Source organism: Triturus cristatus, chromosome 9 (assembly GCF_964204655.1).
Source record: "Triturus cristatus chromosome 9, aTriCri1.1, whole genome shotgun sequence".
In the NCBI taxonomy this organism is placed as follows: domain Eukaryota; kingdom Metazoa; phylum Chordata; class Amphibia; order Caudata; family Salamandridae; genus Triturus; species Triturus cristatus.
The window spans coordinates 30,999,738-31,022,858 of record NC_140592.1 but is presented as its reverse complement, the minus strand read 5'-3'; the positions used below and the strand labels follow the sequence as shown (position 1 = coordinate 31,022,858).

Sequence of the window (23,121 nt, the reverse complement as noted above, 5' to 3'; positions counted from 1 at the left end):
GCTCGCAGGTTGTAGATTGGGCCATTCTAAATTGTTAAAATCCAGTGAGGAACTGTGTCATTGCTTTTGGGTAAACTGTATGATACAGTGTTTTCAAATTGTTCTACTTTATACTGTGGTAAAAGTGTAACTTAGGCTAGGCAAATGGTATAAGGACCAAGGTTTCGGACTTTCATACGTTTTTCTGGATGTAAATAAGTTATTTTTACCATACCAGTATTCGATAAAAAATATTTGCATAAGACACAAATGAAATTTAGGGGCATATTATCAAGCTCCGGCGTTAAAATTATCGCTGCTTTATCGGCAGAAAACTGGCGCTAAAGCGGCGATAATATGCTTGATAATATGCCCTTGAGAATTCCCATAGAAGCCCATGTTCTGGTGTCAACATGGGCTTCTATTGGAATTCTCTGCGGCATATTATCAAGCCCATTATCGCCGCTTTAGTGGCAGTTTTCTGCCGATAAAGCGGCGATAATTTTAACCCCGGACCTTAATAATATGCCCCAGAGTATGTGAGCGGCCTGGCTGAGTGGAGCTAAATACTATGGGGCCGATTCACGGAACTAATCTGAGATAAAATCCTAAAGTTACTACTATTGGTATTCACAGAAGGCATTTAGTAGTAGTAAAGTTATGACTACTAACTTTACTACTACTAAACTGAGACAAAATCCTAACTTTACGACTTTCGGTATTCACAAAAGGGATTCAGTAGTAGTAAAGTTAGGAGTCCTAACTTTACTTCTACTAAATGCCTTCTGTGAATACCAAAGTAGTAAGTTTAGGATTTTATCTCAGTTTAGTTCTGTGAATCGGCCCCTATGCCCCTAAAGAGTGCCTGGGCTGAGAGGAGAGTGCCAGATGCCCAAGGAAGGTGCAACAGTGGGAAATGGAAAGTTACTGAACTTTCTATAAGTTTTACAACAGCAGAAAAGAGAAAGAGGAAACGAATTATATGTTACCTAGAAATGTTGCTGGGCACGCTCTAAACAACAAGGTTCCAAGCTGGACCCCGAGAGCTGACATAATTAATAATGGGATTTAGTTGATGTTTAGGAGGTGTCTTCAGGGACAGACCTAATGTTCACATTATACAGTTTTTAGTCATTGCCATATTCAATATTGATGTCTACCAGAGGAAGACTTCAAGCTATATTTTTGGGTCTAGCTGAAACATGTAAGACTACTCAAGTAAAATTGACAAGTCAATGTTCAAGTCTGTGTTTTGTTTTACTGACTGGAAAATTATTTTCAAAGGTAGTAGGCTATTAATATTGATAGTGAAAGGCATGGAAACGCCTGTAAATCATTATTTTGGATGGAGAACAGTTGATGTTAAGGCACTACAATCCTTTAGGGAGGCATTGATAGTTTATCTTGATAAGGTTTGTAGATGCATACAGTGGAGCGTGGAATCTTGCACAAAATTGAAACAAAGGTTTATGGTGCTAGTTATTGCCTCTGAAAAATCTTTAGCATAGCTGGTTTTCATCCTGTCTATTTTTATAAGGCCTCTTACAAGAAACTACAAATTGTTGTTCCCACCGTATTTTAATGTCAGTGACCTAGGGGCATGTGTATCAAGCCCTTTTCCCGTTCACAAACGGGCCGATTCTCAGAATCGGCCCGTTTGCGAACGGGAAAAGGCCTTTTGGGATGTATCATCCCAAAAGGGCATCGCAAATTAGAGAATCGCAAAATTTGCCATTCTCTATTTTGCAATTGCATTTAAGGAATCGCAAATTGCACTTTTTTTTGCATTTTTCAAAGTGCCATGTGGCGCACATACATGCCCTTAGGGCATGTATGTGCGCCACATGTGCACACATACATATTTCAGGGGTTCAACAGGGTGTCCTTTTGACACCCTGGCACCCTTGAAATTGTATTCTCGTTTTGTGATTCTATAATTACGAATCGCAAATTGAGAATGTCTTCCCATTCATTCCTATGGGCCTCCTAGCCCTTAGGAGTGAATGGGAAGGTATTCCTTAATTGTGATTCGCAATTTGCGAATCACAATTAAGGAATGCCAAAGAATCGCAAATTATTTGCAAATTTTTAATTACATCCCGTTTTGCGATTCTCAAATAGCGATTCTCTAAAAATCGCTATTTGAGAATCGCAATAACGGTATTTGATACATATGCCCCCTAATGTGTAGTATTTAGCAATGTGTGCATTAAAGTACTTTCCCTCTTGAAAGTGAAAACAGGAGCTGGACATTGATTTATTGAGTCCTGTTGTGCGTTGCTCAGTTCTTAGTTTTTTAGCGCACCCTGAAGTCAGTCTTACTCTTCACTGCCTCAGCCAATCAGCATTGGTAAACACACTCACATCCAGCAGGGTAACGGGAAGGGTTTGCACATATTCCAAAGACACTTATGAAATACCTGCAGAAACACACAGCATTGGGGCACACATTCCCAGGCATGAAAACTACCGCAGACTGGGACATGGGGGGGACAAAGACCATTTGCAGCTGCAAAACTTTGATACATCCAGGCGAGAAGGGATGAACAAAGAGCAGGATTAGCACTTCCAGGGCAGAGCAGGTAGCTTCAGTTAAAAAGGGAAATGAAGATAGGACTCAAGTCTTGGCAACCGCTTTGATTGGACTGTTTCCACATTGCCCTAGTTCGCCCCATTTGATATCTCTGCATGTTTGTTGCTCTTCCCCTTCTGCTCTGTCCCTTGGGAGTTAGGACCTGAATCCTTGTGGCTAGTGGCTAGATACTGCGGTTCCTTCTTCAGGCCCAGGTCAGGCTGCACCTGCCTCACTGTGAGCATGGGCCAGGGTAGGACTGTAACTACCTGGCCAGCATCTGCATTGGCTGGGCTAGGCCAGGCAGCAGAACCAGGGCCCACACAGCAGCATTGGACTGACCAGGGCAGTCAAACTCCTCCAAGATATGAGATGCGGACCACCTCTACAACCAGTGGGGCCAGGTGGGGGGGTTCCACAGATGACAACGAGGGAAAATTAATTATTTATTTCAATTTCTTTCATGGTCATCTGTAGGATTCCCACCAACCCAGCCCCACTGCTCCGACCTGCACGGGCCGCTGCTGTCTCCAGCGACCACTGCAGAAGCTGCATATGATCCCCGTGGCAGCTGATACATTTTTAAAGTAGTGGGGTGATCAGGTGGGCACTTCAGAGTGTCCCTACTTGCAACCTGCGACAATACTTCCCATCATAAGCCTCCTCAATCCTTCCTCCTGTAGACTTTACAGGATTTCCCAGTTTGGCTTCAGACATCTGCTGTCCTGCTGTTCCATGGCAGCACATTTATTGTGGGTTCCGTATTTAAAATACCCATGCACACTGCTCTCGGTGAGCAGTTGGTCAGTGGACCCCCCCCAACATTTCAAAAAAGAAAGGGGGCAGGGGATAAGTACATAGGGGCATATTATCAAGAAACGGAGTTAAAATTATCACCGCTTTAGCGGGAGAAAACTGCCGCTAAAGCGGCGATAATGGGCTTGATAATATGCCGCAGAGAATTCCCATAGAAGCCCATGTTGACACCAGAACATGGACTTCTGTTGGAATTCTCAAGGGCATATTATCAAGCCCATTATCGCCGCTTTAGCGGCAGATTTCTTCCGCTAAAGCGGCGATAATTTTAACACCGGGCTTGATAATATGCCCCATAGCTCACTGACTCAGTGCCCAGCTAGATCTGTGTGCAACCCAAGGGCTCAGGGTCAAAATCCTGACAGGGAAAACTCAGCCCTTCCTCTCATCCAAGTGAATAAAAGGACTAATCACGTACTAGGTTGAATTCAACATGAGAGCCACTCAGGCAGGGCCCTGGGATCACTTACAATGCATACAAAGACACTGCTTAGAGCTCTCGCCGGCAGGGAAGTCGAAGAGGAGTGGCTGCCTAGCTGTAATTTTAGCAGCAATCATGCTGATTTGAAATGAGCAGATCAATGTATTACATTTATTTATTATTTATTTATTTGAAAGTTTTATAGAGCGCGGACAAGACCCTTGCGGGTATCAGAGCGCTTAACAGTACATCAAGTATTATACATAAACCAAAGACAAATTGAAGCATCTATATGCAAAACATGTTACAAAAGCAAGGTGATCAGGTACAATAGGACGCTATTCTCATGCGACAAACAACAGGAAGATGGGATGTCCAGATTGCTTAGTAGGTCCCTTGTCCTAGTCAGGGTAATGGCCACGCTGTATTAGTTCGTCACAGAACAATGGGCCTTAATCAGGTGAATTTGGCCATGAGAATTGATTTTACTTCCTTTTTGAATGAGACAATAGAGGGGTTAAGTCTGGTTTCGGATGGTAAAGCATTCCAGATTCTTGGTGCCATTCCTGAGAAGGTACGGTTGTATGTTTTTTTCTTGTTGAATCTCTGTGGTTTTAGTAATAGTTTTTCCGCACTTCTGGAAGATCTGATCCCACCAGAGATAGTCAACTTCTGTGATAGATATCTAGGTGCGTTGTGGTGCAAGGCTTTGTGTGTCATACACGCTATCTTCAAGTGAATTCTGGCTTCCAGGGGAAGCCAGTTCAGTGATTTGAGGTCTGGTGAGATGTGTACATTTCTTTTAGAGCCGGTGATGAGTCTCGCTGCGGCGTTGATTGAGGCTCTTAATGGTGCCGTAGTTGCTTTGGGTAGGCCGCAGAGGGAGACGCTACCGTAATCCACTCTGGGGATAACTAGTGCTTGTACTGCTTGCTTGAAGTCCTTGCTTGGAAGGAAAGGTTTCAGCTTCCTCAGTGTGTTAATCTGGTAGTTAGCTCCCTTTGTAGCGTTGCTGATATGTTTTTGCATATTGAGGCTACTGTCGAGGGTTATTCCCAGTGATTTGGCTGAGTCAACGATGATTGGTTGAACATTGAGTGCCGTCAGGTGTTTTATCCACTCTTGCAGTACAGGGACTTGGGCGGGTGGAGCTATAAGCAGGAATTCAGTTTTTTGGGCGTTAAGTTTGAGATGGTTTTTTGCCAGCCATATCTGGGTGTCCCCCAGCGTTGTGTTGAGTAGTTTGATGTCTTCTAAAGTGTTGATCTTGAGGTATAGTTGTGTGTCATCAGCGTACATGTGGTAGTGCACGTTAGATGCTTGAAGAAGTTCGGTGAGGGGTTCCATGAACAGGTTAAACAAAGTCGGGGATAAAGAGGACCCTTGCGGTACTCCTAGTGTAACTGGTACGGGTTTTGACATGGAGTTGTTGGCCTTGAATTGTTGTGTTCGATTTTGGAGAAAAGAGGTAAACCAGTTTAGCACTACGCCTGATAGACCCATTCTATGCTTCAGGAGATCCAACAGGTTCTCGTGCTTGACCGTATCGAAAGCTGAGGATAAGTCTAGCAGGATGAGTAGGCAGGCTCCGTTATGATCCAGGATTTGTAGCGCGTCATCAATTATGTGTGTCATGGCTGATTCAGTACTGTAACCTGCTCGGAATCCTGATTGGTATTTATTCAGCAAGTCAAAGTGGTCAATATGCCTTGTCAGTTGGAGGTGTACACATTTTTCCAAGAGTTTGGCTAGTGTGGGGATGTTGGAGATAGGGCGATAATTGTTTAGGTCCGTCGGGTCAGCCGTGGGTTTCTTTAGAATGGGTGAGACCTGCCCCATTTTGAGGGTGTCCGGGATGCAGCCTTGTTGAAGTGAGCTGTTTATGATCTTAGTCCAGAGGGGCAGAAGTAGTGGTGTTAGGTTTTTAACGGCGTTTGCGGGAAGAGGATCGGCAAAATGATTGGCAGGGTTCATGTCCCCAAGTATTTTACTTATGGCTTCTTCGGAGTATGTCGAAAAGGATGACCAGTTGGCGTCGTTTTTAAGGTTAGGCTGTGATGGGAAGTGGTACAGTGCAGTTGGCCTTTCCGGGGATGACTGATGCAGAAACTGGAAGTGGGTGTCGGAGAGGGTGCACGAGTGTCTGAGTGAGTGTCTGAGTGGGTCTGTTAGTGTTGCCGAGACTGAATAGCAGGGTGGTTAGCTCGTGCTGAATCAGCAGCCCACAGTGGAAAGAGAGAGACCATGCTCCGCTTCAGGCACACAACTTGCTGTTTTGTGTCTTTGGGAGCAGGAATATGAGGATCAGGCGAGAAAAGTACTGGTGGGCGTGGCTTTGAAGGGAAAGCAGAATTTCCAAATGTCGCTGCACATTTTAATTTTGAAAATATGATTTTAAAATAGGAATAGTGGTATCGACAGCATGCTCTCGTCCAGGGCCCGACTGGCCGTAGAGGGCACTAGGTGTTTCACCGGTGGGCCACCAAGATGGGGTCGGGCGCATCACCGACTGTGATGCAAGGTCGGAATGGGACAGAAAAACAATGCACAGGCACTGGCAAACAGCACTGTTGCTTCTAGTCCAGCAAAGGAGCTCATAGTAGGCCAGCGCTGGAGTTCGGTTTTATTTCCTCTGCACACTGCCCAGTTCCGAGCAGTCAGGCCAGACCAGCTCCTTCCACTCTGCCCAGAACACTCCATTGGGCTTAGTGCTTCAGTCGGGCACTGCCTCTTCTGTACACGGGCGATGTCTGCTCCCTTTACAGGGTCCATCAGCACTGCCATGCTTCCCATGCACAGGGCCACGTGGGGCTATCTATATTAAGTGTCATGCGGCTGCGGTTAGCTTCGAAGGGGTAGTTGCATGACACATACAATATAAAGCGAAGCTGGCCCCTGCCATGTTGGCTTTCTGTGGGGAAATAACGTTCAAGACAGTTTTGGCGGCATTTTTCGAGTACTTATAGTTCTCTTCAATGGACCTTCCTCTAGCCACTCCTGGGATCCAATTCCTTTCCGGGCAGCCTCCTATTTTCAAAGCTCTCCCCAAAACATGGTCCATCCAGCTGCAGATATGGTGTCAGTTCCGTGGGATTCCCAGAACCTCTCCACTAAGGTCTCTGAGCCAACTCCTCTAACTAATCCAGATGCTTCTCTCATGCTGTTAACCAGCATGAGAGAAGCACCAGGATTGGTTGGAGTGGACTGGCTCAGCGCTCCTACAAGCACTGGGGACCTCCACTTTCTCTCCACCCAGCTGTCGAAGACAGCTCGGGTGGAGAGGTTTAAAGTGCGCAGGTCAGGCTGGCCGTCTCAAGACAACTGGCCAAAGTGACGCAAGCACTTTAAACTATAGGTGTGCACCATTCCTCTGCCCTGCTGCCAGTCAGCAGGGTGACCCCATCCCAACACTTTGCTTGCCTTTGTGGGCACACCGCCACTGGCGAGAATTACAAATTGATTTCCTAACAACTAAAATGGGGGTAAGAACTAGAGTGAAGAGTGAACTGATTGCACATTTGACAGGTGAGGAAACATAATCTGCATCTGAGCCTTATTCAAGCATCTACCAAAGTTTGAAGGAGGACAGATCTCGCCAGCGTCATTTAAGAGGTAGAGAGTACGGTAAGGGGTTGTCGTACCCAGAGGAGGATCGGGATCAGGGTTATCACCCTCTATGCCTTCTCATTGCACTGGTTATACACGTGCATATGACATCACTTATAGCATGTCAAATCATAGCTTTCATAACAACAGTTATGACATCTTGAGATGATCTGTCAGAACCCACTGCATGGTAAAATCGCAAGTTGTAGGTAATGTAGTATGGCGAGTGAAGTGAGATCTCTGTGTACGGAGGTGTGCGACTTACAGTAATTTAAAGGTGGTATAGTAAGTTAAAATATAAGTTATAAGTAGTACTGTGAATGTAGGTGTGGGACGTCTAGTAATTTAAAGGTGGTGTGTAAATTCAAAATTCAAGTTATACCCATAACTAACTATAGTACTGAGTTTTATTTATTAAGGCCTTGTTAACTGGAGTGTTGTACAGTGTAATGAAGGAGAGTGTTGTACAGTTGAGCATTGTACAGTGGAGTATTTTATAGTGGAATTGAGTGCCATGTAGTAGAATGTAGTAGAGAAGAGTAGGAAACAGTGTAGTAGAGTGGAGCTGTATACTGTACAGTAGTGTATTGTACAGTGGAGCTGCGTAGAGTGGATGATTGGACAGTGGCGCAGAGCGAGGTAAAGTCTCATGCAGTGGAGAACATTTCAGTGGAGTTGCTTAACGTAGTGTGGTGTAAAGTATAATACAGTGTATTAGTTTAACATAGAGTAGAGTGGAAAGTTGTGTAGCATATAGTCTAGTAAACTTTTATAAATTGGAATGGTGTCAAATTAGAGTGGCGTATCGTAGAGAAGAGTGGAGTGGAGTGCAATATCGTGGAGTATTGAAGAGTGTTGTTTAGTGGCATAGAATGTTGTACAACAGATGTACATGCATAGAGTTAACTTTTGAGGAAGACAGTGGAGTGTATGTGGGTAGAGTGAAGTAGAGTGTCATAAAGTGCAGTATAATTTTATAGAGTGCAGTTCTAGAGAGTGGAGCAGAGTGTCATACAGTGGAGCCACATGCAGTGCAGTGGATAAACTGTATTGGCGTGAAGTGGAGTACCGTACAGTGGAGTGGCACTCAGTGGAATAAAGGAGAGTGGAATACCATACGGTCTAATAGTGTACAATGGAGTGTAGAAGAGTGTATTGTCATAAAATGGAACAGTGTACACTGGAGTGTGGTAGAGTGGAGTGCCATACACTGGAATAGCGTACTGTGTAGTGGAGTACAGTGGATTGCCATAAAGTAAAATAGCACACACTGAAGTGTCGAAGAGTGGAGTGCCATACAATGGAATAGCGTAGAGTGCAGTGGCGTACAGTGGAGTGCAGTGGCGTACAGTGGAGTGGAGTGGCATACATTGGAATAGTGTATAGTGGAGTAGCGTACAGTGGAGTGACATAGACTGGCGTCCAGTGTAGTGTATACAGTGGAGCTGTGTGCAGTAGAGTCGCGAATACTGTAGAGGTGTACAGTAGAATAAAATAGCATATAGTGGAGTGTCACATAGTGTGGTCTCGTCTAAGAGCATAGCATAGACTAGAATGGGGTGCAGTAGAGTGGCATAAAATGGAGTGGTGTACAGTGAAGTAGCATGCATTGGAGTGCGATACAGAGAAACAGCGTAGAGTGGAGTGTCGCAGAGTGGAGTGGTATACAGTGGAGTATCGTAGAGTAGAGTGGCTTAGAGTGGATTTGCATATAGTGGAATTGCGTACAGTTGAGTGGTGTACATTGCAGTGCCGTACAGTGGAATATCGTAGCATTGAGTGGTGTATAGTGTTGTGTCATACAGTGTAATGGGGTACGGATATGTGACACGTAATGTTGACTTATGGCATCAAATATATGTGTACTACACCTAAACCAATAAAGTATGTTTAAAAAAAAATGGGTTATGGATGTAGTTGATATTTTGAAGGGCTGTAGATTATGGTATGCAGAGTAACGCAAGTCAGCGACTTGCGCTGTATTGCGTTTCTTTACATGTACCAAGTAAAGCAGGGAAACACATGGTGACTTTACGTAGTTTGGTAAATGTTACATAAGTATTGAAATGCCATTGCAACACTATGTGTAACACAAGGGTAATGCAATAGAAACCCAAATTTGTTACCTAGTGATATATTTGCCACAGTATTCTGCGGTAAGTTAGCAGTATACTGTGGTACATCGCAATAACAAACCAGTGTATTATGGACTAATGTCTGCCTTTAAAAAGGCAGCCATAATCTTTTGAGTAGACTTTTGGATTGTAGTAGCTTAGGGCCTTAAACATAAGTAAGTAATATGTTTTATTGTTGTTCCCAACATATTACCATTTTCTTAAAGTGGAAATAGGCATGGAATGTATTGGGTAATTTTCTATATATATTTATTTAACCAGTTTACGAAGTAGCACGGTTGTACCTAGCAGGTGCCGTGTTTTGTTTACAAAATGCACCTTTTTTCAAAAACATTTAAGTAACACAGTAATTTGTAGCTATTACCCCGGACGCTTTTGAAATAATTAAGTATGTCACAAATCGTAAAGTCACTGTAGTACACTATATTTGTGAAATATTGTGTATTTCAGAGTTTTTTCAATTTGTTGACTTTTTTGTTCTTTTTTAAGGCATTGCATACTACCTAAGTTGTGCTTAGGTAGGACTTCATACTCTGTAATAATTTTTTAAAATATATAAAAAATTGAAACTTATAGAAATAGTATCTCTCATTAGTAGTACACAAACTATAGTAGTTTACCGTTTGTAGTACCATAGTATATATGTTTAACACTCATAACCTTTTAGAAGGCACTCACAATCACTGGATGATGTCATCAGTGATGTTTTGAGTGGTGTTTTTTGAGGTGCCATCAGTAATCACATGATTGATGTCACAAACCATGTCATGAGTGATGTAATATGTAAGGTCATAAGCAGTGCATTGCGGCAGCATAAGTTATAGTTAGGCTCAGTTAACTGTAACTGCTTAATTTCTCCGGTTTTGAACAAGTGAAAAGTGAGCCTAACTATAATGTTCCTGTACCCTTTGTTTTTTTTCAATGAATTTCTAAGTTTCTTAAAATTCTATATCCAAATTACAATGTCCTTGTAACCTTTTGGCTTTTTTCAATGAATTTCTAAAGTTTTCTAAATTCTATTTTCTAACTATAACGTTCCTGTAACCTTTGATTTTGTAAGTGAGTTTCTAAGGTTTTTTATGTTATTATTTTCTAAGTGTAACCTTTGGAAGTAAGTGTGTGAGTGAGTATATGAGTGTCTCAGTGGGTGTGTGAGTGAGTGTGTGAATGTCTCAATGGGTGTGTGAGCGGTGAATAAGTGTCTTAGTGGGTCTGTGCGTAGGCGCATGAGTGTCAGAGTGGGTGGCTAAGAGGGTGCATGAGTGTCTGAGTGGGTCTGTGAGTGGGTGTGAGTGTCTGAGTAGGTTTGTGAGTGCCTCCATTAGTGTGTGTCAGTCTGTGAGTGTATGTGTGAGTGTCTGAATGGATATCTGAGTGGGTATGTGAGCTGGTATACCAGTCCCTGGACTGGAAACAAGCATCCTAGGGCCGGTTTCGGGTTTTCAGCCCTCATCGGCCAGGATAGTTTGACTCCAGTGGAATGGAGAGCATGGGACCCAAGTCTGGGCATACCCGTCCCACTCGGGGTGACAAATGGAAAAAAAAGAAGAAGAAATAATAAGGAGGAGAATTGATGGACAGAATGCAGAACAATGTCATACATTCACCCCAGTACAGACATCTGGGTCTAAAGCCATCCTTTTTTGCTCACCATGCCATTACAGTTTGGACCCAGCCATATGCAAATCAGTCTTGACTCTGCGCCCAATGGGAACAGTCCAGCCTGAACTGTCGGGCCAGGTCCTCCCTGGACTGAAAACAAGCATCCTAGGACCGGTTTCGGGCTTTCAGCTCTCATCAGCCAGGATTACTTGGCTCCAATGGCATGGAGAGCAAGAAACCCATGTCTGGGCCTACCCGTCCCACTCGGGGTGACGAGTGCAAAAAGAACAATTGATGGACAGAATGCAGAACCATGTCATACATCCACCCCAATACAGAGATCTGGGCCTAAATCCATCGTTTTTTTACTCACCATGCCATTCCATTTTGGACCCAGCCATATGAAAATCAATCTTGACCCTGCGCCCAATGGGAACAGTCCAGCCCGAACTGCCAGGCCAGGTCCTCCCTGGACTGGAAACAAGCATCCTAGGACCGGTTTCGGGCTTTCAGCCCTCATCAGCTGGGATAGCTTGACTCCAGTGGCATGGAGAGCACGGGACCGACGTCTGGGCATACCCGTCCCACTCGGGGTGACAAATGCAAAAAGAAGAAGAAGAAGAACAATTGATGGACAGAATGCAGAACAATGTCATACATTCACCCCAGTACAGAGAACTGGGCATAAATCCATTGTTTTTTTGCTCACCATGCCATTCCAGTTGGGAGCCAGCCATATGCAAATCAGTCTTGACCCTGCGCCCAATGGGAACAGCCCAGCCCGAACTGCCAGGCCAGGTTCTCCCTGGACTGGAAACAAGCCTCCTAGGACCGGTTTCGGGCTTTCAGCCCTCATCAACCAGGTTAGCTTGACTCCAGTGGCATGGAGAGCATGGGACCCACGTCAGGGTATACCCGTCCCACTCGGGGTGACAAATGGAAAAAGAACAATTGATGGACAGAATGCAGAACAATGTCATACATTCAACCCAGTACAGAGATCTGAGCCTAAATCCATCGTTTTATGCTCACTATGCCATTCTAGTTTGGACCCAGCCATATGCAAATCAGTCTTGACCCTGCGCCCAATGGGAACAGTCCAGCCCGAGCTACCAGTCCAGGTCATCCCTGGACTGGAAGCAAGCATCCTAGGACCGGTTTCGGGCTTTCAGCCCTCATCAGCCAGGATAGCTTGACTCCAGTGGCATGGAGACCACGGGACCGACGTCTGGGCATACCCGTCCCACTCGGGGTGACAAATGCAAAAAGAAGAAAGAAGAACAATTGATGGACAGAATGCAGAACAATTTCATACATTCACCCCAGTACAGAGATCTGGGCCTAAATCCATCGTTTTTTTGCTCACCATGCCATTCCAGTTTGGACACAGCCATATGCAAATCAGTCTTGACCCTGCGCCCAATGGGAAAAGTCCAGCCTGACCTGCCAGACCAGGTCCTCCCTGGACTGAAAACAAACATCCTAGGGTGGGTTTCAGATTTTCAGCCCTCATCGGCCAGGATAGCTTGACTCCAGTGGAATGGAGAGCATGGTACCCAAGTCTGGGCATACCCGTCCCACTCGGGGTGACAAATGCAAAAAAAAGAAGAAGAAAGAAGAAGAAGAAGAATTGATGGACAGAATGCAGAACAATGTCATACATTCACCCCAGTACAGACCTTTGGGCCTAAAGCCATCGTTTTTTGTTCACCATGCCATTCCAGTTTGGACCCAGCCATATGCAAATCAGTCTTGACCCTGCACCCAATGGGAACAGTCCAGCCCGAACTACCAGGCCAGGAAACAAGCATCCCAGGACCGGTTTCGGGCTTTCCGCTCTCATCAGCCAGGATTGCTTGGCTCCAGTGGCATGGAGAGCAAGAAACCCATGTCTGGGCCTACCCGTCCCACTCGGGATGATGAGTGCAAAAAGAACAATTGATGGACAGAATGCAGAACAATGTCATACATCCAGCCCAGTACCGAGATCTGGGCCTAAATCCATCGTTTTTTTACTCACCATGCCATTCCATTTTGGACCCAGCCATATGCAAATCAGTCTTCACCCTGCGCGCAATGGGAACAGTCCAGCCCGAACCAACAGGCCAGGTCATCCCTGGAAGCAAGCATCCTAGGACCGGTTTCGGGCTTTCAGCCCTCATCAACCAGGTTAGCTTGACTCCAGTGGCATGGAGAGCACGGGACCCACGTCAGGGTATACCCGTCCCACTCGGGGTCACAAATGGAAAAAGAACAATTGATGGACAGAATGCAGAACAATGTCATACATCCACCCCAGTACCGAGATCTGGGCCTAAATCCATCGTTTTTTGCTCACTATGCCATTCTAGTTTGGACCCAGCCATATGCAAATCAGTCTTGACCCTGCGCCCAATGGGAACAGTCCAGCCCGAACTACCAGGCCAGGTCATCCCTGGACTGGAAGCAAGCATCCTAGGACCGGTTTCGGGCTTTCAATCCTCACCAGCCAGGATAGCTTGACTCCAGTGGCGGGGAGAGCACGGGACCGGCGTCTGGGCATACCCGTCCCACTCGGGGTGACAAATGCAAAAAGAAGAAGAAAGAAGAACAATTGATGGACAGAATGCAGAACAACATCATACATTCACCCCCATACAGAGATCTTGGCCTAAATCCATCGTTTTTTTGCTCACCATGCCATTCCAGTTTGGACCCAGCCATATGCAAATCAGTCTTGACCCAGCCCCCAATGGGAACAGTCCAGCCCGAACTGCCAGTCCAGGTCCTCCCTGGACTGGAAACAAGCATCTTAAGACCGGTTTCAGGCTTTCAGCCCTCATCAGCCAGGATAGCTTGACTCCAGTGGCATCGAGAGCACAGGACCCACGTCTGGGCATACCCATCCCACTCGGGGTGACAAATGCAAAAAGAACAGTTGATGGGCAGAATGCAGAACAATGTCATACATTGACCGCAGTACAGAGATCTGGGCCTAAATCTATCGTTTTTTGCGCAGCATGCCATTCCAGTTTGGAACCAGCCATATGCAAATCAGTTTTGACGCTAATCCCAAAGGGAACGGTCCAGCCCGAACTGCCAGGCCAGGTCCTCCCTGCACTGGAAACAAGCATCCTAGGACCGGTTTCGGGCTTTCAGCCCTCATCAGCCATGATAGCTTGACTCCAGTGGCATGGAGAGCACGGGATCCACGTCTGGGCATGCCCGTCCCACTCGGGGTGACAAAGGCAAATAGAACAATTGATGGACAGAATGCAGAACAATGTCATACATTCACCCCAGTACAGAGATCTGGGCCTAAATCCATCGTTTTTTCGCTCTCCATGCCATTCCAGCTTGGACCCAGCCATATGCAAATCAGCTGGGTCCAAACTGGAATGATATGGTGAGCAAAAAAACGATGAATTTAGGCCCAGATCTCTGTACTGGGGTGAATGTATGACATTGTTCTGCATTCTGTCCATCAATTTTTCTTTTTGCATTTGTCAGCCCGAGTGGGACGGGTATGCCTAGACGTGGGTCCCGTGCTCTCCATGCCACTGGAGTCAAGCTATCCTGGCTGATGAGTAGCTATCCTGGCTGATGAGGGCTGAAAGCCCGAAAACGGTTCTAGGATGCTTGTTTCCAGTCCAGGGAGGACCTAGCCTGGCAGTTCAGGCTGGACTTTTCCTATTGGGAGTAGGGTTAAAGCTGATTTGCATATGGCTGGGTCCAAACTGGAATGGCATGGTGAGCAAACAAACGATGATGGATTTAGGCCCAGATCTCTGTACTGGGGTGAACATATGACATTGTTCTGCATTCTCTCCATCAATTGTTCTTTTTGCATCTATATGTGTGTTTCAGTCTGTGAGTGAGTACATGAGTGTCTGAATGGGTGTGTGAGTGGGTGCATTAATCTCTGAGTGGGTGCATGAGTGTCTGATTGAGTGTCTGAGTGGGTCTGTGAGTAGGTGTGAGAATATCTGATTAGGTTTGCGAGTGCCTCCATTAGTGTGTGAGTCAGTCTGTGAGTGGATTTGTGAGCCTCTTAGTGGCTGTCTGAGTGGGTCTGTGAGTGTGTGTAACAGTCCCTGATTGGATCTCTAAGTGGGTGCCTGAGTGTCTGAGTGGGGTCTATGAGTGGCTGCATGAGTGGATGTGTGAGTCCTGCAGTGGGTCTGTGAGCGAGTGTCTGAGTCTCTGGTAGGGTCTGAGTGGATGCATAAGTCTCCCAGTGTGTCTCTGAGTGGGTGAATGAGTGTCTGACTGGGTCTGTGAGTGACTGCATCAGAATATGCAATGTGTCAGCTAGTGCATTAGTGTCTGTATGGGCTCTGAGTGAGAATATCAGTGTGTCTGAATGAGTGCATGAGTGTCTGAGTGGATCTGTGAGTAGGTGCATCAGTCTCCAAGTGGGTCTGTGAGTGAGTATGTGAGTGTCTGACTGAGTCTGTAAGTGGGTGTATGAGTTTCTCAGCACTTTTCTGACTGGGTGTGGAAGTGTCTGAGTCAGTTAGTTAGTGGATGCATGAGTTTCTGATTGGATCTGTAGGTAAGTGAGTGTGTGCATAAGTCTCAGAGTGGGTCTGTAAGTGGCTGTGTGAGTGCTGATGGTCGCGGCAAATTTACAAGTACTGCAAGTGGAAAACAAAACCTGTTATTTGACACATTATACTCTTAAGGGGTTCCTCAAACACCCCTATATTCCTCTCATCGGGTCACAGCACATTCAATCTAACCCCTTATGCCACTTCCTGACATTTGGCTTAAAACCCAGGGGCTGTTCCGATGAAGTAAAATGGTAGCCACAACTCTCTGCTCAAGTTTGGGCCAGCCAATCATGGCATTTCTGTTGGCGTGTGCGCAATCACGATTGATTGCGAAAGTGTCGCAAATTAGCTACGATCACAGAAATACAAATTTGGATTTCCTTACATTTCTCAATCACTGAACGGATTTACACCAAATAAGTGAAAGCATGATCTGAGAAACCAAATCTAACTTTCTGTGAAATTCGGTGTAATTCCATCCAGCGACTCGGACTGTTGTCGTGTTCAAAGCTCCTATGGGAATCAACATTGGGAATGCACTTTTGTTTTACTCCCGCTTTTCTCGGCCCTTGCTCAACGGATCACCCCGAAACTTTCCATGCTCAACAAGACCTAACATGACACTTTTTGGGGGCAATTTCATGAGGATTCTTCAAACAATGCCAAAGATATAGGCAAGTCAAAAAATGCTTTTTCTATAGAAACAAGGTCCTAACTATAACAACCTACTGGCGACAGGTAGCAGGTAATATATATATTTTTTTAAATCACAGAAAAAACTAAAAGGTTACAGCGACTTTATAGTTAGGCTTAGATTTCACATGCACAAAACCATAGAAATTCAGCAGTTATAGTTACCCGAGCTAACTATAACTAACTTACGACCCTGTAATGCACTGCTTGTGACCTCACATATTACATCACTCATGACACAGTCAGTGACATCACTGATGAAATCACTGATGCCATCTCAAATGACATCACTGATGACATCATTGAGTGAGTTTGAGTGTTTCATAAACGTTTCTGAGACTTAAAGATGTATACTAAGCTACTTTGGGGCATATCAACAAGGGCTTTATCTCTGCTTTTTTGGCTTTAAAAGCCAAAAAAGGAGAGATAAAACTAGCGCCCTATCAACAACAGGGTGCTAACATGCAAATTTGCATGTTAGCACCCTTCTACTCTACGCTTCCCCTTGCATCTCTAATGAGATGCAAAGGGGGTGTTTCAGAGTAAAATAATAGGAGAAATGTCGCTAAGCGACATTTCTCCTATTATCAAGAATGTCGCTAACCCTGTTAGAGACAAAAAAAGCAGCGCTACCGTGGTTAACGCTGCTTTTTTCCGTCTGGTATTTTTCTGACTTAGCCATGATATCCTATGGAAGGAGGATATCATGGCTAAGTTTGCCTGTCCCTATCAACAAGGTAATGTGAGATTATCGCTGGGTTTCCAGCGATAATCTCACGTTAGCCTGTTAGCGTGAGGATTTTTATCGCTATTGAGATAAGCGTTGCTAATAGCATGCTATCTCAGCGATAAAAATTCACGCTACCGGCGATAACTATCCTAGCGCTAAGTGCACTTAGAGATAATTATCGCCGGTTGTTGTTGATATGCCCCTTAATAAGTTAAATTACTATTCTATTTGTACTACTAATAAGTGATACTATTTCTTACATATGTCATTTGAGTGGCTGTGTGACTGTCAGTATCAGTGTATGAGTGGGTGTGTGAGTGCCTGTATGGATCTATCAGTGGGTCTGTGAATGGCTACTTAGGTCTGTCAGTGGGTATGTCAGTGGGTGTATGGGTTTGTGAGTGGTTTTCTGGTTATGTGAGTGGCTGTGTGAGTGGTTTTTGGGTGTGTGAGTGGGTAAGTATGTCAGTGGTTGTGTAGGTGTGTGAGAGGTTGTGTGAGTGTTAGTGGTTGAATGAGTGTGTGAGTGGTTATATGGGTGTGCAAGTAGGTGTCTGAGAAGCTGTGTGAGTGGGTGTGGGAGTGGTCCTATGGATGCATGAGTAGGTGTGTGAGTGGTTGTGCAGGTGTGTGAGTAGTTGTGAGTCTGTGAGTGAGTGAATGGTTGTATGGGTCTGTGAGTGGGTGTGTGAGTGGTTGCATGGGTCTGCAAGTAGGTGTTTGAGTGGTTGTATGGATCTGTGACTGGGTGTGCAAGTGGTTATGGAGGTGTGTGAGTGGTTGTATGGGTGTTAGTGGTTGTGCAGATATGTGAGTGGTTCTGTGAATGATATTATCAGTGATGTCATTTAAAATGTCATCAGTGATGCCACTGACCATGTCATGAATGATGTAATATGTGAGGTCATAAGGAGTGCATTACAGGGTTGTAAGTTATAGTTAGCTCAGGTAATTATAACTGCTGAAGTTCTATGGTTTTCTGCATGTGAAATCTGAGCCTAACTATAACGTCCCTGTGACCTTTGGCTTTATAGCGAATCTTTAAGGTTTTTTTAAGTCTATTTCCTAACTATAATGTCCCTGTAACCTTTAGTTTTTTCAGTGAATTTCTACGGTTTGTAAAAGCTCTTTCCAAATTATACCGTCCCTTTAACCTTTGTTTTTTTCAGTGAATTTCTACAGTTTTTGAATGCTTTTTCCTAACTATAACATCCCTGTAGCCTGGGTGTTCGTGTGGGTGCGGTACCACTGCCTGCCTGACCAATCAAACTGCTTTATTTTCTCGCACTGTAACAAAGGAATCCCGTGGTAACTGATATGTATACATTTTGAAACTCAACGTCTCTAAAGTGGCTGAATGGATTTACATCAAATGACAAAAAACATGTTTTCTTAGTGAAGAACTAGCTTTCTGCCAAATGTGGTGTACTTCTGTTCAGCCAAGTTCCTGTATTGTGGTTAAATTTTTCATATGGAAAATGCATGAGGAAAGAAGTGTTTTTGGACCTCCTCTTTTTCTCAGCCCCTGCTTGATGGTTCATCCCGAAACTTTCCAGGAAGGCGCTGCGGTGTTGTGTAGGTTCGTCAAACGGCACTAAAATTATTAGCAAAACAAAAAAAATGATCTTCCTATGGGAACTCTGACTTACATTGAACTTAATCGTGGTGATAGCCACTGCATAACATATATATAACTAAAAACAACAGGACGATAGTAATCACGTGAAAATTTTTGATTTTATTTGTGTATTCACACAGCAATAACCAGACATGTTTTGGACCTTTGGGACCTTGATTACGGTATAATAGTTTAGTCCTTGCTCACTGTTGTAATCCACACCTAGTGGTACACATCATATCCTCTTTCACTCCCATTTATTGGGAGTTGTAGTGTAGGAGCATCTTACTGTTCATAAAGTGAGCTGGTTCAATTGAAGGTGAAGCTTTAAAAACCACTAAGTGTAGATTTATTCTTTAATTCATTGGAAAAATGGATGTGTATTTGTAGTTTTACAATTTTATAGGACATTGTGATTTCATCGTCAATTGTCTGTTAGCTGCCAATATTATGCAACCTCGTGGGACCTGTACTTTGTTACTGCTGCTCAGATGTGTACCATAATTTTCCTTAGCACTGCAGTTTGCCTATTTTCATGTCCTTTTTGTTGTTTATGTGACGGCTTGAGAATTCATTGTTAATGTCTGTATTATGTTGTCAGAGTGCATACTTTCTCGTAGGTTTTTCTAACTCTCTATGGTACAACATATTATTGCTGCCCTACAGTGGGCTGTCAACGTTTTCAAGATTGACTTAGGTACCATATCTCCTATTATTTTCCTTATTATTGCCATCATGCAGTTTTTCCTAGCAGAACAAGGGTGTTATTTAAATTCCGCTTTCACAAGTATGTGTGTGTGTGTGTGACAAGATTGTCAATGGCTATCACCCAGAAGCTGAATAGCCCCCTTGATGAGATGTGATCTTGCTCCCAAAGTTGAGACAACGGAAACTAAGGCTTTGGGTGTGTGGGGGGTGTTCTGATCCTCTGGCAGGATGCCAATCTGGGCTGTGTATAGGTCGGAACTTAATTACCTTTAGCAAATCCTATCCAGTCACAAGCAAATGTTAGCTGACACCTGGGCAGGTTCCTCCTTTGTCCTCTTAGTCAGGCAGGCACGTTTAACACTAAACTAATGGAATCAGTTTGGGCTATTAGCGTTGTAGCTGAGATATAGCATAATGGAAAAAGAGGTCAACTCTGACCACAATGTCCTGCTGTGCCTTCAACACTTTGAAAAAGTCAGAAAGGTCATGAGCTGAGCCTGTCTTACCTGGGTTCAAATATGTGACTTGTAGGTTAAGACAGATGTTCGTGATGGGTACTCAACTAATTGATTTATTTTAACAGCTGGGGCCGGACTAATTAATTTAATGGTCCAGAATGTTGCTTTTGCTTTGGTTAGTGCCAGTGTCTCTGAAATGCAAACATTGATCTTTGACGCCCCAAAAAAGCACCTTTTGCAAATTCATACAGACTGCATCAACACTACAAATCTCTGTAATGCGACCTCTAAATAAAGACTATAATTTGTCATACTGTTTTGCCAAACAGTTTCCATGAGCATCAGGGTCGGTGCAGAGAATGTTGCCACCCACTATTGAAAAATTTATTTTGTCAAACTCCCACAGCATTTTAGACACAAGCCATGCCCGCACGTATTCTGCACACTCACATTCGTGCCCCACCACTCTTGTGCTATTTGAATGACACACCTAAAGGCATATTACAGCATATTGAAATTCAAGCTTGTTTACATGAGCGCGCACACAATGGTACAAAATACCGGCCGCATCAGGCAAGTTTTTAAATAATGGTGATTTGAGTTAGGTTTTAAAAATGACCCTGTGAGACAAGGACATCTACAGTGACCATGAGAAAGGATTTGAATCGTTAACTATATGCGGCAGAATTGTAAACAATTTCCAACTGAAGCAGGATTAACTACGTCGAGCATGATTACCAAGAATGGGAGTATCAGGCAGGATTAAATCAACAGTGAACATTTAAGAGGGATTTTTAAAGAATGAATGAATCACATATTCCCAACATATATGGAAACTTAAAACATAGGCCACTTTCAAACAAGGTAACAGTAAATGAACACAAACACATACCACCAGGATACCCACTCGGGTGATTAGTGCACTATACAAATCAGCATAACATAACACCACCACACAGGTTTCAATAATACTGATCCTTAAGCAGAGACTGGGGAATCTCTTTTTTTCTGACGGCCTGCGTGCAACAATACTGGTCATGTCCTCCAGCAGAGTCAACTGATTAAATGTCGGAGTAATAAATACAAAACTACTGGATCTCAAAAGTAGTGTGCCAAAAATATTCATATCAAAAATTGTTTATAAGCTTGAAATGTAAAGAATAAAAATATTGAGTAACAAAATATCAATATTTACAATGAAGCAGCTACAAACGTATTGACTACCAAACTATACATAGCAAAATGCAGTGTTCTTAATAATAATAAAAAAACAACAATAAGCTTAAAGTTGATTTAAAAATATAGTTTAAAACATTGGAAAAGTTTAATAAAAAATTCAATTAAGTACTTTCTTTTTCAATTAAAATATTTTATATATTCTAAGACTTTCCCATGCAAACCAATGAAATAATTCTATAAATGTACAAACTGTACAGATTTAAAAGGAGGTATAATCGCTATTCTAACTCCACTTACATTGGAGAAAGTACATACATTGGGGCAAGGAGGCAGAGTAACTTTTCTAACTCCTGCCCCACTAATATTTGCGAAAGTGCATATTGCAGCTGATCAGATTTACTATACTAACTCAAATCCAATAAGCATTTCTGGAAACAATCTTTTAATAATAAATGTAAAATATTGCCTTAAAATAGTCTATAATAGTATCTAAGTAAATACATTATCAAAAACCAAAACTCATTTTAAATATGAGCCACAGAAAAATAAGCAAACACATATAAAAATAAAAAATTAAAATCCCTCAAAATATTTTTTTTTTATTTTCCAATTGTTAATACATATAGCATAATATTAATGATGAGCCAGTTTTTTTGTATATGAGTTATTATTGACACATTTCATATTCTTTCCTCATGCTCATATTAATAGAACTTTAAATCCTCTATATGTTTTAAATCAATCATCTTAAAACTAAAACACTTACGTCCCAATCCCTTAATACAACTGATAGCCCTTGCATTCTATAAATTACATTAACAAAAACAAATAAAAACCCCAATATTACATTTAAATACTATATACTTATTTTTATTTAATGAAATTGAATAAATGAAATAAAATTGATTAGATACAATTCACAATTATTAACATAATATCAATTCAAATAATGTACACACCATTCCACCAATAACATCCACAGCCAATTAAATAAAACTAAAAAGTTAATTTTCAAAATAAAAAATGCATACAAATGACACATAAAATATTTCAATATTAAAATACTGATAAAACAGATAAAATTATAATCCAATATTGCCTGATTTAACACAAAAATCCTCATTATAAATAATAGGTACTAAGAAAACATAAATTGATATCTAATATCATGAGTGCAACATTAATAGCAACTGCAACATTAAATAGCACAACATGTTAGTATATTTTAACATCGATAATACTTACAAAAAAGCAATATACTTACCTTTGATATTATGTCCAAAGTTAGTTTTGCAGTCACAGCAATTTGACCTGTACGTTATGGCCAAACATTATTTTGTAGTCAAAATGTAGATACCATACGATGTTGGCCTCGTTTTTAATGTTCTTCCAAAGACTGATTTTGGATTCCAGTCTGGTCCTGCACAGTTTCCCTCTACACACATTCTCTGACAACAGGCAATTATGCTCTTACAGACCACCACCCATCAGACCCAACTGAAGATAGACCTGAACGTAGAAAGATGTGCCTTATCTCTATATCGAACCTGTGTCCATGGGTGATAAAAACAGCATCCAGACTGATGGTGAATGCATGCCTAGGGCACAGGGGCCTCAAGAATTAAAATATTGGTGTGATACCCTTTTATGGTCTCCAAGACAGTTTAGATAACCAAATACTCCCCTTTAGCACCAGACTCCCAGCTAGAAACGAGGTAGCGCAGACCAGGCGTACTGAAGGAGGTAAAGCGCATTACTTTTTTTTTTTTAATTTCTTTATTTGCATTTCGTATATAGGTTACCGGTTACATATATAAAAGAGTACAATATACATGTTGGCATTAGTCTGGTGGTGTTAACATGCTCATAGGTTTGTAACGAGACTAAAACAACTTAATCACATTTAACTGAGTGAAGGGAGTGCATCAATGCACATTTAGGGGTCGAATCCGATCCTGGATTTTTTTTTCCTGTACGACTCGTATCCGTATTTTATTACAGACGAATCGTACAAGTCCCGTACAAACGGCAAAGTACAATTCGTACGTGAAAAATACATACGAATCGCCTCG

At 43.0% G+C, this 23,121-nt stretch overlaps 1 protein-coding gene across 2 annotated transcripts in view; it reads right to left on the bottom strand.

The window, feature by feature from the left end:
* CIMIP7 (ciliary microtubule inner protein 7) overlaps positions 1–23,121 on the bottom strand; it is a 204,529-nt gene that overhangs the window by 116,721 nt on the left and 64,687 nt on the right. The gene's annotated exons all lie outside the window — the stretch shown is intronic.